The sequence below is a fragment of the Saccopteryx leptura genome, chromosome 6 (assembly GCF_036850995.1).
Source record: "Saccopteryx leptura isolate mSacLep1 chromosome 6, mSacLep1_pri_phased_curated, whole genome shotgun sequence".
Taxonomy (NCBI): Eukaryota; Metazoa; Chordata; class Mammalia; order Chiroptera; family Emballonuridae; genus Saccopteryx; species Saccopteryx leptura.
In genome coordinates this window covers 90,008,636-90,023,881 of record NC_089508.1, presented here as the reverse complement: position 1 = coordinate 90,023,881, position 15,246 = coordinate 90,008,636, and the positions used below count along the sequence as shown (strand labels likewise).

Genomic DNA, 15,246 nt, shown 5'->3' with positions numbered 1-15,246 from the left:
GAAGTAGTTTTATGTTAAAAGCAGTTTTCGTATATCATTAATCAATGTTAACTGCCTTTAATAAATGTATTTCAGTCTTTTAAGTAATTTTGTTAGTTTTGTTTGAGGACAACTTTATAAGTATTTGCTCATACTTAACATGTATATCACTCATTCTTGGGATCAGGGAATATTATGGTTTTGTAAATTCAATATATATATTTTTATAATACTGGTTTGAGAGAGAGAGAGAGCAGCATCAATTCGTTGTTCCACTTAGTTGTGCATTCATCGGCTGCTGCTTGTATGTGCCCTGACCAGGGATCAAACCTGCCTGCAGCCTTTGCGTATCAGGACGATGGAGGGGTTTTCAACCACCGTTATACTATAATCTCCATACAACATCTGGGTGGGTAACTCTTTAGTGGACCTGCACAACATTCTGGGGAACTGGCTCCAGGACTGGTAGTTGGAAACCACTGCTCTAACTGAGCTTCCTGGTCTGGGCCCATGGTTTTGTAAATTAGGTTTACTAGAAAACTGGTGAAAACCAGAACTATTTGATATAGCGTAACTGCATGTGTTCTCTTAAATACTGGAAATTTGGGGATTATAAAGGGAAAAAAGATTACTATAGGGCTGTTTTTTAATTCTGTTGGTATATTTACTATGAAAAGTTATTTTTTTGGATTTATAAGTTATCAGGAACATGCAAATCCTTGGTGGTGCTCAACCCTGCTGTCAGTACCCTGGAAGGATGAGGCACTTTGTTTATAAAGAATTGATTTTAACTAGGGGAATAGAGGCTCCTCATTAAATTTTTCACAGTTCTTAAACAGAGCTGACAACATAATCAGTAAGAGGGCTAGTTAAAGCATTGCTGGGCCCTCCAGCCCTAGGGTTTCTAATTAAGTCAGTCTGGTGTGGGCCCTGAGAATTTGCATTTTCTACTAAGTGCCATGTGATACTAGTTGGCAGACCTCTGAGAATAGCCCTTTAAAAGGGATCTAGGTATACTATTAATTACAAGGCAATGGAATTATGTGCTAAAGTAGTTTGGTTTTTTATTTTATTTTAATGAGTGATAGCTCATCAGTTTACATATCTTGGGAGATAACCTTTTTGACTTTGAAAGATGTCTTTTTATATTAACTGCTTTTTAAGTTTATGTCTTGTGACACATGTGCAAATAATTTGTTTATAGATGAGCCGCAAAGTTACTTAACATTCTGAAAATTTTAAGTACCAGGGTCAGGGTAGTATCAAGAAAGAAAATCATCTATACATCTCAAACACTGACTTGGAAATAACATTCAAAAGAATGTACATTTTTCTACAACTTTTTTTGTAGTGTGTACATTTGCACAGCTAACACATCAATCCCATTATTTTGGTTTACTGACATTTGGAGATGAGAATAAAACCTCCTGGCTGAATATTGAAATGTGAGTGCAACCAGTTCATTCTTACCTACTCAAAAACCTGCAGTCTAATTGCAAATCTTGTTCTCTCTGTGAGACAGCCAGTATCATACACGTTATTTTTTAGTGTGTTATATATCAGATTCTTGGAATTAGCTACATATACTAGTTTATAAATAGTGGGACCACAGAAACAAATTTCTTAACCATAATTTTTTTACCTGCTTTTGACATTAAATATTCAGTAGCCATACTCTTTTTTTCCTTCATCTTTGGTTTTTCATTCTGTCAATGAGTAGATTAATGTGCTCCTCCTTTTTTTTTTTTTGTGCTCCTTTTTTCTAAAGCATCTTTCCTCCCTACTGAGAACTTACCAGGTCTTGTGGCTTGTTCACTCATTGTTTCTTTTTTTTTTCCTTTTTTTTTATTTTTTTTATCAGGGACAGAGTCAGAGAGAGGGATAGATAGGGACAGACAGAAACAGAGAGATGAGAAGCATCAATCATCAGTTTCTCCTTGCGACACTTTAGTTGTTCATTAATTCCTTTCTCATATGTGCCCTGACTGAGGGCCTTCAGCAGTCTAACCCCTTGCTCGAGCCAGTGACCCTGGGTCCAAGCTGGTGAGCTTTTTTTTTTGCTCAAGCTGGCAACCTCAGGTCTCGAACCTGGGTCCTCCGCATCCCAGTCCAATGCTCTCTCCACTGACTGCGTCACCGCCTGGTCAGGCCACTCATTGGTTTTGAGAATAGATGTTATCTTTTATGTTATCTTCATGGTAGACCATTCTTCAGTCTATTATAGGAAGAATGACATGGACTTAAAATTTAAAAATCCATGAATTTGCTAACCTTCATTGATCTTGATATTTGAGATTTGCTCACTTCTTTATCTGTTGGCCTGCCTTTTTTATATTTTCTTTGCCCAAACTAATTATCAAGATGAATGTTTGAATTTAAAACCTTTTTTTGAGACCCTTAAGGGAATACATGTACATATTTTGTTTAATTTTAGTTAACTACTGATATTGTCAAATTTTGAAGACAGTCACTGGTAGAAGTGATTCTGTAGAGACTCTCCCCATCCCAGTGGAATGTTATGCTTTACCAAAATGTGTAGATGCAATGGACAGATGTTTCTGTCTTGGGGGTTTAGGGCACAACATTTCTGAGGAACTCTGACTCAATCTGTCCCTTCTCCTTTCACAGGGCAGCAAGGCGAACCCCATCCCTACTCACTGGAGCTCAGCTTTGATTTTTAACCTCCCTTCCCCACCCTTCCAGAACACACACATTCCCATTCCAAAACTGATTTTATAAAAAACATTTTAAACATAATGATGCAACTTGGTGTGCACTGCGGCAAATTTACAGGTGTTTTTTTTTAAATTGTTTCCAAAAACGGGACTTGGATTTAAGATGTAATTTTTAAAATTTCTATTTTTTCTGCAGCAGTTGGGTTAGAGGAGGAGGAGCCTTTTAGCCTCTCATAAACTGACCTCTCTACTTCCTCGTGTATTTTTAAGATTGATTGATGATGTGGAAAGGGCTTTGCTTGTCTGCTACTGAGAACTTTACCCTTGCGGTTTTTGTGGAAACTGCTTTTGGAAAGAGAAAAATGAACTTGACTGACTTGACATTTTTGCACCTCCCGTTTTTCTAATCTGGGCTATTTTTATTTTTGTTTTTTTACAGTGAGATTTTTTTGATCTTCAGCTACAGTAAGTTATTCCAATTTTTTTTTTACATTTTTCCTGACTTTCCGCTGATTTCCTTTTTATTGTTGTTACTAGTTACTATTATTATTATTATTATTATTATTATTATACTGATGATGGTGATGATGATGGTGATGATGACTGATGATTTTTAACCGGATTAAAATCGAGTTTTTCTGAATGTTCATAAGAATTTCTCCGGCCTCCTGATTGACTTTGGAGTTTTGCATCTTGGGAGAGAAAGTGAAGGCATTAGCATTTTTAAATGGATTGATCACAGGAACCTTTTCTCTCCCAACCCCACCCTTGCCCTCATCCCCTCCCCCACGCTCGAAAGAATTTTACTGGCTGTTAAGTCTGTGACCTTATTTTTCCTGATCTTTACCTTAACTGTTTTAGAGCATCTCTGGACGTCTGTATTTTTAATTTTTTTATTTTTGTTTTTTTTTTATTTTTAATCTTTCATTTGTTAAATTTTTAAACTGTGCTGCAATAAAATGTGTGTGGTACTACTTAACACCTATGATGGTGATGGCATTTTCCCAGAAAGCCATCTTCCTCCTGTTTTCCTTGAAATCCCGTCCTGCTCTTCCTGTACACTACCCCTCACAAACCACAAGCTGCAGCAACATGGATGCCCAGCCTGGAGCAGCGGCAACCAGGATGCCCTGGAGCCAGGGGGGCCTTCGGAACAGATGTACACCCTTCCTGGGTGATGGTAAGAGGTGTGAGGTCCACTGGTTTCATTGTGAAGACTAGGAAATAAACCAGTCTGAGTTTAGTTGATGATGTGTAGGTGAAAGCTTCTGGAAATGTTAGGGTTAATCCTTTTGTGCTGGGGTGAAAAAGAATGATTTTTAAAGGTATATTCCCTGCTTTGGTACTAGAGTAAATTGTGTACTTGACTCCTTTTCTTACTCTTATTGAAATGGTAAAACTTAGTTGAAGTGAATACTGAAGGCAGCTTCAGAGGACTATAGAATGGACAAAAGTAAAACGTCCTGAGGTTATCTGGAAAAGAATGGAAAATATTTGTTTCTAGAACCAAATTTTATTAATGCTCTGTTGAAATCTGTTTCTACTGTGATCTCTGTTGTCATTGTGTGGCTGCTGTTCACTATAGGTTCAGTTTAATTCCTTATTTACTAATTCTATTAAACCATTATTTTATGGGTCATGTTCTTCTGGTTTTGTGGAAACAAAAGGTAAAACAGTTCTTCAGGGACTCAGCCTAGGGAGAGTGAGACTGTCGTGTGTTTAGAGGTAAGTACAGAACGTATAGAAGCATGCAAAAATGGTTAACTGAAGTTAGGAAAAGCTTCTAAGGGAAAGGGAGATGAAATGAATTTTAGAGAAGGCCAGATTATATGTAAATCTATTGCTTACAAAATTAGGGGATATTTCAAAATAAATATGAAGTGATAAAAATACCGCCTAATTTTGTAAACAGCGTATTTTAATGCCATGCCAAGGAGTTTGTTTTATCTAGAAACCAGTGGTGAGCTATTGAGAGATTCTAAACTGGAGAGTGGCATTAGATTTTCCTTCTTAGAAAGGTCATTCTGATAGTGTGGAAATGGCTTAGAGCAGGGGTAGTCAACCTTTTTATACCTACCGCCCACTTTTGTGTCTCTGTTAGTAGTAAAATTTTCTAACCGCCCACCGGTTCCTCAGTAATGGTGATTTATAAAGTAGGGAAGTAACTTTACTTTATAAAATTTATAAAGCAGAGTTAAAAGTTAAAGCATATAATAATAATTACTTACCAAGAACTTTATGTTGGATTTTCACTGTTTGGCAGAATAAATCTTTATAAAACAACTTACTATAGTTAAATCTTTTTTTTTTTTTTTTTTTTGTATTTTTTTGAAGCTGGAAACAGGGAGAGACAGTCAGACAGACTCCCGCATGCGCCCGACCGGGATCCACTCGGCACGCCCACCAGGGGGCGACGCTCTGCTGCGACCAGAGCCACTCCAGCGCTTGGGGCAGAGGCCAAGGAGCCATCCCCAGCACCCGGGCCATCCTTGCTCCAATGGAGCCTCGCTGGCTGCGGGAGGGGGGAAGAGAGAGACAGAGAGGAAGGAGAGGGGGAGGGGCGGAGAAGCAGATGGGCGCTCCTCCTGTGTGCCCTGGCCGGGAATCAAACTCGGGACTTCTGCACGCCAGGCCGACGCTCTACCACTGAGCCAACCGGCCAGGGCCAAATCTATCTTTTTTTTAATACTTTGGTTACTCCGCTACTGCCCACCATGAAAGCTGGAACACCCACTAGTGGGCAGTAGGGACCAGGTTGACTACCACTGGCTTAGAGAAAAATGAGATTGGAAGTAGGTGATAAATAAGGAAGACAGTACAAGGAAGAGTAATGACCTGGTCTAACCTGGTCAAAAGCAATGGTATTGGGATTAGAGAGGAGGGATAGTTTAGGAGGATTGGTTGGTGGCTGTGGTATGAAGAGGGATTTGGTATGACCCTTAGGATTCTAGCTTCTGGGATGACAACAGTTTTTAGGTAACCAAAATAGCTTCGGTTTGAGAGTAAGAGAAAGCGCTTTAAATATTTATCTTTGAGATGTTTGTGGAACGTTCAAATAGAAATGCTTATTCATTAAATATTTGATTGCTTTTTCTGAAAAATGCCATTAGGCATATTGAGATGAACAAAACATTGTTCTCTGCCCCTCACAGTCTACATCAATAAAATGAAAGAACAGGGTGAAATGATAGAGGAACCAAATTTACAAGGTGGAGGTGCAAGAGTGCTGCCAGTGAAGAGACCCTGATGCAGGGGTCGGGAACCTATGGCTCGCGAGCCAGATTTGGCTCTTTTGATGGCTGCATCTGGCTCGCAGACAAATCTTTAATAAAAAAAAATAATGTTAAAAATGTAGAACATTCTCACATATTACAATCCATTTCCTACCGCTCGTGTTCACGGTGGCAGGTGGATGGAGCCAATCACAGCTGTCCTCTAGAACAACACCAAATTTTTATTGGATAATGCATAAGGTACACGGGTTGTTGTACAGCTCTCAAGGAATTACATTTTAAAATATGTGTTCATGGCTCTCTCAGCCAAAAAGTTTCCCGACCTCTGCCCTAATGGAACAGATGTTGATAGTGAGATCTGAAAATAGATGATCATGTCTGAAAGCAGATAATGAAGGAAAAAATAGGTCTCACAGTAAGAGATATTACTAAGAATAGTCACTGGTTTGGCATAGTGACTATTCTCCAGTATAAATTTGAAAGTAAACAAGTACCAAGTGTGGTATACAAGTTCTTGTCGAGCCATGTTTAAGATCTAGATCAGGAGTACTCAAAGTTTTTACACACAGGGCCAGTTCACTGTGCCTCAGACCGTTGGAGGGCCGGACTATAAAAAAATGAACAAATCCCTATGCACACTGCACATATCTTATTTTAAAGTAAAAAAAAACGGGAACAAATACAGTATTTAAAATAAATAACAAGTAAATTTAAATCAACAAACTGACCAGTATTTCATTGGGAACTATGGGCCTGCTTTTGGCTAATGAGATGCTCAATGTCTGGTTCCATATTTGTCACTGCTAGCTGTAACAAGTGATATGACATGCTTCCGGAGCCGTGACACATGTATCCCACATCACCGGAAGTAGTACTATCAGTGAGCGACGCCGCGCTTTGCGGCGTCTCACTGACCATCAGTGAAAGAGGTGCCCCTTCTGGAAGTTGGGTGGGGGCCGGATAGATGGCCTCAGGGCCGCAGCTTGGGGACCCCTGATCTAGATTATCTCTTGAAGGGCTTTGGAGGATGGAGAGATCTGATTCTTTTCTCTGGAATTTCCTTCTGGCTGTTTTGTGGGGAATGTTACTGATGAGGACTAAGGGCAAGGAGGACAATAAATTAAAAGACCTATTAGAGTAGTTATCTCTTGAAAGTAGTGATCCTAGGCCTCAGGCTCCTTGCCCTGGTTTTTCAAATTAGTTAATTAGTTTTCTGTGTATTAATGAGCAAATGTAGTTTAGACAGAACAGGTTGGTCAGCCTAATGGTTATTTCTCTAACAACCCCTGCTTTGTCAGGCATGATGAACGGAGTCCTCGGGTAACAACATAGTTCATATCTGTGACAGTGACAACTCGAATTTTGGTGTAAATCGAAACCCACCCTGGCCTGTCACTTATCTATCCTAACAGTTATAAAATCATAATCTAGAATATAAAAACAAACATACTACGCTACTGTGTAATTCTTCCACTGAGGACAACCAAACTAGTATACCCACAAAGCCTGTAAGTTCAATGCTAATGGCGCAAGCTGAAATACTCATGTTTCAATTTTTTAGTTTTTATGGGAGTGAACTTCGTAAACTTGAAACTATGTTGAGACTAGTAATCCGAGGACCCCCTGTATTTGCTTTCTTATTGAAAGGAAAAATGAAGTAGAACCTGAATTCCTTTCTCTTGGATGTAATAATCTGGACACTTTGCCATGTTTTCATCACTGTTAAAGTTCTTGTGGTATTTAATCTTCATCATAACCTTCAATAAAATTTATATTTTGGAGATACGAACATTGAAGCACAGAATTTAATTACCTAATAAATGGTGAAGCATGGATTTTTTTTTTTTTTCAGAGAGAGTCAGAGAGAGAGAGAGATAGAGACAGACAGGAACGCAGAGAGCTGAGAAGCATCAATTACTAGTTTTTCGTTGTGACACCTTAGTTGTTCATTGATTGCTTTCTCATATGTGCCTTGACCGTGGGTCTTCAGCAGACCGAGTAACCCCTTGCTTGAGCCAGTGACCTTGGGTCCAAGCTGGTGAGCTTTGCTCAAACCAGATGAGCCCGCACTCTAGCTGGTGACCTGAGGGTCTCGAACCTGGGCCCTCTGCATCCTAGTCCACATCTATCCACTGCGTGACCGCCTGGTTGGGTTGAAGCATGGATTTAATCTGCAGATTTCAACTCGTAATCATACTAAACTGACTAATCAACGTGGGAAGTATTCCAAGTATTCATTACTGACCCTTTCCCTCCCAAATAAACTGTTTTGGACTTTTTTTTAGTGAGAGATGAGAAGTATGAACCTAGGGTTGCAGCACTTTTAATTCATTGATTGCTTCTTATACATGCCTTGACTTGGGAGCTCCAGCTGAGCCAGTGACCCACTCCTCAAGCCAGCAACCATGGGATCATTTCAGTGATCCCACACTTTTAAAGCCAGATGAGTCTGTGTTCAAACTGGTGACCTTGGGATTTTGAATCTGGGACCTCAGCATCCCAGATAGATACACTATTCTGTGCGCCACCACCAGTCAGGCTCCAAACTATTGAATGTTGAGTATATTAACTTAAAAATTCAAAACTGGGATTCCTGCTTTTCTTCCCTTAGACCAACTTGGTTGGCAAACTGTGGCTCGCGAGCCACATTCAGTTCTTTGGCCCCTTGAGTGTGGCCCTTCCACAAAAGACCATGTGTGGGCGCTACCTCGATAAGGAATGTACCTTCTCAAAAGAAATTTCAATCATCGTGCTGTTGATATTTGGCTCTGTTGACTGATGAGTCACTGCCTTAGACCAATTTCTTCTGCAGTGTTATTCTGAAATTTCAGTTAATGAAACTCCAGTTTTCATGTCATGTAGGCCATAATTTGGTTAGCCTTGACTTTTTTTCTGATACCTCACCTTTGACCTATAGAAAATCTTGTCAGTTTTTCCTTTAAACCCTTGCCAGGTAGCTCAGTTAGAACATTATTCTGATATGCCAAAATTGGGGGTTCGATCCCCAGTCAGGGCACATACATGAATCAACCAATGAAAACATGAGTGGAACAACAAATTGATGTTATTCTCCCCCCCCCCCCCCCCCGAATCAAGAAATAAATTTTTAGATTTTTCTTTTATGACAAACTGACAGAGGGACTGATAGGGACAGATAGGAAGAGAGAGATGAGAAGCATCACTTCTTCATTGCAGCTCCTTAGTTGTTCATTGATTGCTTTCTCATATGTGCCTTCACCCGGAGGGGTGCCTACAGCAGAGCAAGTGACCCCTTGTTCAAGGCAGCAACCATGGGGTCATGTCTGTGATCTCATGCTCAAGCCAGTGACCTTGGGGCTTCGAACCTGGGTCGTCTTTGTCCCACTCTGATGTTCCATCCACTGCACCACCGCCTGTTCAGGTAGTTTAGGTTCTTACACAAAGACCACTGGGTGATATTTTCCCTCACAGCTCTTCAAGCTCATTGCTTCCCCAACTAAATGCTCTAGCTTTTTATTTTCTGATATGAAAAGAGAAACAGAAACCTGGAAAGATACACAAAGAAATAACATTGTTACCTCTTGACCAGGGAGAGGGACTTAAAAAGGTGGAAGAAAACTTTTGCTCTATGTGCTTTGAAGACTATTAAAATGAGCAACAATATTTTGCTTCTAATTAAATTTATTGTAGATATATTTCAACTTTTCTGGTACTGTGGGTATAAAGAGTATAACTACAACCTGTTTCATGGGTTTAATAGCAGTTTTGGTAGTTAAGAAACGGCCTTAAAATAGGTTTGTGATGGTATGAGTCAGGTTAACACTTCAAGACAGAAGCTGCTGTGTTGCTTGTGATGGGCCATAATAAAAATTTGAAAGAACTTTATATATGTTTTTCTTTTCCAAGTTAGGGGAGGTGAGACGGGTATAGACTCACACATGCACCCTGACTAGTACCCACCCAGTAAGCCCCATCTGGGGCCATGCTCTCAAACTAGCTATTTCTAGTGCCTGAGGCATGGGTTCCATGGAGCCATCCTCAGCACGTGGGGCCACTGTGTTTGAACCAATCAAATTAATAGAGCCATGGCTGTAGGAGGGGGAGAGAGATGGGAGGGGAGGAGAGGAGGAAGGATGGAGGATCAGGTGGTTGTCTCCTGTGTGCCCTGACCAGAAATCTAATCTGGGACTTACACATACTACGCCATGTGGCTGAACTTTGTATTTTTTTTTTTTTTTTTTTTGAGAGGGAGAGACAAGGGACAGACAGGGAGAGAGATGAGAAGCATCAATTCTTTGTTGCACCTTAGTTCATTGATTGCTTCCTTATAGGTGCCTTGGGGGGGGGGGCTCCAACCGCGGCAGTGACCCCTTGCTCAAGCCAGGCACCTTGGGTTCAAGCCAGTGACCATGGAGTCATGTTTATGATCCCACGCTCCAGCGAGTGACCCTGTGTTCAAGTCAGTGACCTCAGGGTTTTGAACCTGGTTCCAGCATCCCAGGCCGACACTTTTATCTATTGTTCCACCACCTACCTGGTCGGGCAGAACTTTGTAATTTTTTAAAAATTAGATTCTCATGTGAGAATGCATAACTATTTTTAAGAGGTAGCTATATCAGATTAGGAGGACATTTGACTTTTTTCTTCCTACCTGATCTGATTTCCAGTATCACTAGAAATTTTTCCTGTTACCTGTTCCGAATTAGCCTATGTATGGCTTTGAGTTGATTTTAGAACTAATTTCTGGGAGTTAATCGAACCAGCCTTAGGCTTTTCTGGCTGGCCTGGGATAACATTTAGGACTAGTTTAGTAGCTACATGTTAAGTGTAATTTTTCCTAGCCTCCTTAACTAAAATTCTGTATTCTGCAAATGATATAATCATTTAGTGCACTGTCATTCCTTATATAATTTTTTAAGTATAGTCATCACTTAAACTTTTTATTTGTGTTAATTTTTAAAATTCTGGCTAAAATTGGGGTAAGAAAGTGTGCTTTTTATTTTTTATTCATTTTAGAGAGAAGGGGAAGGGTGGGGGAGCGGGAAGCATCAACTCCCATATGTGCCTTGAGGGAAGCCTGGTGTTTTGAACTGGCAACCTCGGCATTCCATGTTGATGCTTTATCCACTGTGCCACCACAGGTCAGGCGTAAAGTGTGCTTTAGGTTGTGTGTGCGGGGGTCTTTTATATATTTTTTTCTTGATTGATTTTATGGAGAGAGGAAAGGAAGGAGAGAGAGACAAATATCAGTCTGTTCCTTTGTGTGCCCTGACTGGGCATCTACCCAACTATTGTGTATCGGGACAATGCTCTAACCAGTCAAGCTATTCAGTCAGGGCTAAGTTGTAGTTTTATTGAATTTAAAAGAAAAACTAATCAAATGACTTGAGATTAATGTGGGAGGTTTTTTGTTGTTTCTTTTATTTTATTTTTCCGAAGCTGGAAACGGGAAGGTAGTCAGACTCCCGCATGCGCCCTACCGGGATCCACCCGGCATGCCCACCAGGGGGCGATGCTCTGCCCCTCTGGGGTGTCGTTTTGTCGCATCCAGAGCCATCCTAGCGCCTGAGGCAGAGGCCAAGAGCCATCCTCAGCACCCAGGCCATCTTTGCTCCAATGGAGCCTTGCTGTGGGAGGGGAAGAGAGAGACAGAGAGGAAGGAGAGGAGGGGGGGAGGGGTGGAGAGGCAGATGGGCGCCTCTCCTGTGTGCCCTGGCTGGGAATTGAACCCAGGACTCCTGCACACTAGGCCGATGCTCTACCACTGAGCCAACCGGCCAGGGCCTAATGTGGGAGGTGTTAAGAGAAGATACCCCTTTTTTACTTTTTCTTAATCCAAGTTAAGTAAGGATGTATACTCATACAACATTTAGAAAATGCAGACCAGCCTAAAATAAAAGTTCAGGTTTTTTGCATATATATAGGTTTTTCAAAAAAGTCATGTCATATACATTTAAGTAGCATATATATACATATATATGCATATTTTTACTAAACATGAACATAATATTAACAAAATGTTAGTAGATAAGATCTCAGAATTTTAATAGCTACAAAGTATTATGCTGCCTGTTTACACAGTATTTCATTAAAACTCTATTGTTGGGCCCTTATGGTTTCCTCCAATATCTCCCCATATTTTAAAGCAGATACCACTAAGCCTTTTTTAAAAAATATTTTATTGATTAATTTTACAGAGAGGGATGGGGGGAATGAGAAGTTTCAATTCATAGTTGCTTCACTTTAGTTCATTACTTGCTTTTTGTAGGTGCCTTGACTGGAAAATTCCAGCCCAGGGTTTCGAACCACCTGCCTCAGTGTTCCAGGTCGATGCTCTGTCCACTGTGCCACCACATGCAGCCAGGCAAATTTTTCCTTTTATAAAGTTTTATAGACAGTTGAACAGTCTTGGGACTAAATGTTTGTAAACCCCATTAATTTTCTTTTATGATTAAACCCCAGAAATTTAATTGTTCAAGGGCATACATGGTTTAAAATTTTTCAATCTAGGTTGCTCTCCCAAAAGATAACAGTTTATTTACTGGCAGTGTGAGTAATATAATTTCTAGTTTGTGAATTACCTGCATCTTCTTATATTTCAGGGTTGGACATTGAATTTCAGTGTCTGTAGTGTTTGATAAGTTTAAAAGAATGTGCCTGACCTGTGGTGGCACAGTGAAGAAACTGTTGACTTGGAACGCTGAGGTCACTGGTTTGAAACCCAGGGCTTACCTGGTTGAGGCACATATGGAAGTTGATGCTTCCTGCTCCTTTCCCCTTCTCTCTCTTCTAAAATGAATAAATAAAAAAAGATTAAGAAAGAAATAAGAATGTGTTACTGATTTGCTAAGGAAAAATTATTACTGGGTTGATTACCGTATTTTCCCATGTATAATATGCACTGTTTTTCAAAGAATTAGGATTCAAACTGTGTGCATCTTAAACAGTGGTTGTAGATTTTTTAAATTGCATTTTCTGTTTTTCTTGCGCGGATGAGGAGTTGTATGAATTTTATGATGAATAAAACTTGAGTTCAATAACTTTAATACATTTCTTTTTCAAATTTGGGTTCCATAATTAAAGATGTGTCTTATACATGTGAGCATCGTATACATGGGGAAGTATGTATAGTTTGAGGTTTCACGTTTAATTTTTATTCTCAGATATGTGTGTGCATATATTTGGTGCTCTTAATTTTGTAATAAATTTCCGTACATACACAAAAGAGAAACTGTGTCTATTCTTTAACAATCCTTGGGTAATCTTATTTCAATGATACTGCATCCGCCATCCGCCCTTCCTTCCCCCTCATATTATTTTGAAGTAAATATTTGATGAATTTTATCATTATTTCAATATTAATTTGTAAAAGATAAGGACTTAAAAATAGTATAACCTATCACCATCACACAAAAAAACATTTAAGACCCTAAACTACTATTCTGAGGACAAAGTGAGACATTCTCAGTTGTGTTTTATTTCTGTGGGAGTGGTAACATGGATAATGTTTTTCTGCTTGCATGTTTTTGCTTAGTCCTTTAATTGAATTTAGGGACTTTGTTTAGTAGCAATAACGTTTTTAAAAAGGCAATGAGAACGTTGGCATAGTTATCTTCAAATTGGTTGATAAAATCAAGTTCAGAATAATGAAAGATAGAATTCCACAATATGCACATTTTACTTTTAAATTTTTATTTTTTTAAAGAGCCCCGAGGGGAGAGAAATGAGAAGCATCAATTTGTAGTTGTGTCACTTTAGTTGTTCATTGATTGCTTTTCATAACGTGCTGTTATGGCTGGGGGAGGGGGGGGCTTGTCTTCAGCCTAGCCAGTGACCCCTTGCTCAGGCCAGCAACCAAGGGATCATCTTGATGATCACCTGCTCAAGCCGGTGACTTTTGAGTTTTGAATCTGGGACCTCAGCATGCCAGGTGGGTGCTCTATCTTCTGGGCCACCACTGGTAACTGTTAGATTTCTAAGTTTCAGGTTTTACCTGCTTTGGTCTGGGTGATGAAAAGTCTTTTATTCAGAAAATTAAAAATGTATGGCAACCAAGTTTTTTATTAGTTTGAGAGACTTGGTGACTAAACCTGATTTTAGTTTATAGGAGATTGTTTATGGTCTATGTTACATTTAGTCACTTTGTATGTATTACTGTGGAAATATTAATGTATTTGACTTGATAGCTGGGTGCTTCTCATATTCCATTAGGGAATTATAGCAAAAGAGAATACCTTTGTAAAATCTAAAAAATGCTGATTTTTCTGAACACGTCTCGAAGGAATCATGGTAAATTTTCAAAAGTATGTACTTTGTTGGGACTGAACGCTGAGACTCAAATGAATTTACTGATATAGTTGAAGTTTTCTATAAGATGATAAGGAAATGAAGTGTGAATATGTATTGGTGACTTGCTATTCAGAATATGATTTGTGCTCCAGCGGTGGCGGCATCATCATCATCATCATCATCATCATCTGGGAGTGTCACAGAAATACAGAATTTTACACCCTATCATTGAACTATTACGGGCATATTTAAAGAAAAGCACTGGTCTATACCATTTTACTCCATTGTTGCTTTTACTTAGGAATTAGAAATTCTGGTGGACTTTCTGGCAAGAGTGTTTTTGATGTTTCACTGAAAAGTTGATCACAGTATAGCCATATTTTATGTAAATTTGAAATAATACATATACCAAAGTAACCATTTTATATGCAAAATTTGAACTAAAACCTTTCCTCAAACAGGTAGAATTAAGTAATTTCGCCTGACAAGACAGTGGTACAGTGGATAGAGTATCAATCAGCCTGAGATGTTGACTACCAGGTTTGAAATTCCAAGGTCACTAGCTTGACTGCAGGCTCAGCTGGCTTGTGCGCTGGGTCGCCGGCTTGAGTGGGATCATAGACATGACCCCATGGTCGCTGGCTTGAGTAAGGGTTCAGTCACTGTCTCAGCTGGATCCCCCAGTCAAAGAACATCCGAGAAAGCAATCGATGAACAACTAAGGTGCCGCATCTATGAATTGATGCTTCTCATCTCTTTCCCATCCTGTCTGTCCCTTTTTCTTTCTCTAAAATAAAAAATGAAGTAACTTCAAACATAGAGGCTGGATAAATGGTGATACCACTTAAACTAATATTCAAGAATACATGTCATCCTAGCCCTGGCCATTTGGATCAGTGGCTAGAAGGCTGGCTTGTGGACATTTGATTCCCAGTTGGGGCATGTATGAGAAGACCATCTGCTTCTTTTCTCCTCCCTCTCCCCCTTCTCTTTTTCCTGTCTTGAAACCAGTGGCTTAGTTGGTTTGAGTATTCGCCCCAGGTGCTGAGTTGATTCGAGCATCAGCCCTAGATGGAGCTTTGCCGCTGGGT

At 39.7% G+C, this 15,246-nt stretch overlaps 1 protein-coding gene across 8 annotated transcripts in view; it reads left to right on the top strand.

Annotated features, from left to right (window-relative positions):
- The window catches only part of HNRNPC (heterogeneous nuclear ribonucleoprotein C), a 79,451-nt gene that overhangs the window by 3,572 nt on the left and 60,633 nt on the right, over positions 1-15,246 (top strand). For 6 of the 8 annotated variants that reach the window (XM_066388231.1, XM_066388230.1, XM_066388229.1 and 3 more), the window contains exon 3: positions 3,094-3,119. The exons of 1 other annotated variant lie outside the window; for it this stretch is intronic. The gene's annotated coding sequence lies outside the window, so the exon portion shown is untranslated. Of the gene's footprint in view, positions 1-2,607; positions 2,773-3,093; positions 3,120-15,246 lie in introns of all 8 variants that reach the window. One more of the 8 variants, XM_066388225.1, reaches the window with a different exon arrangement.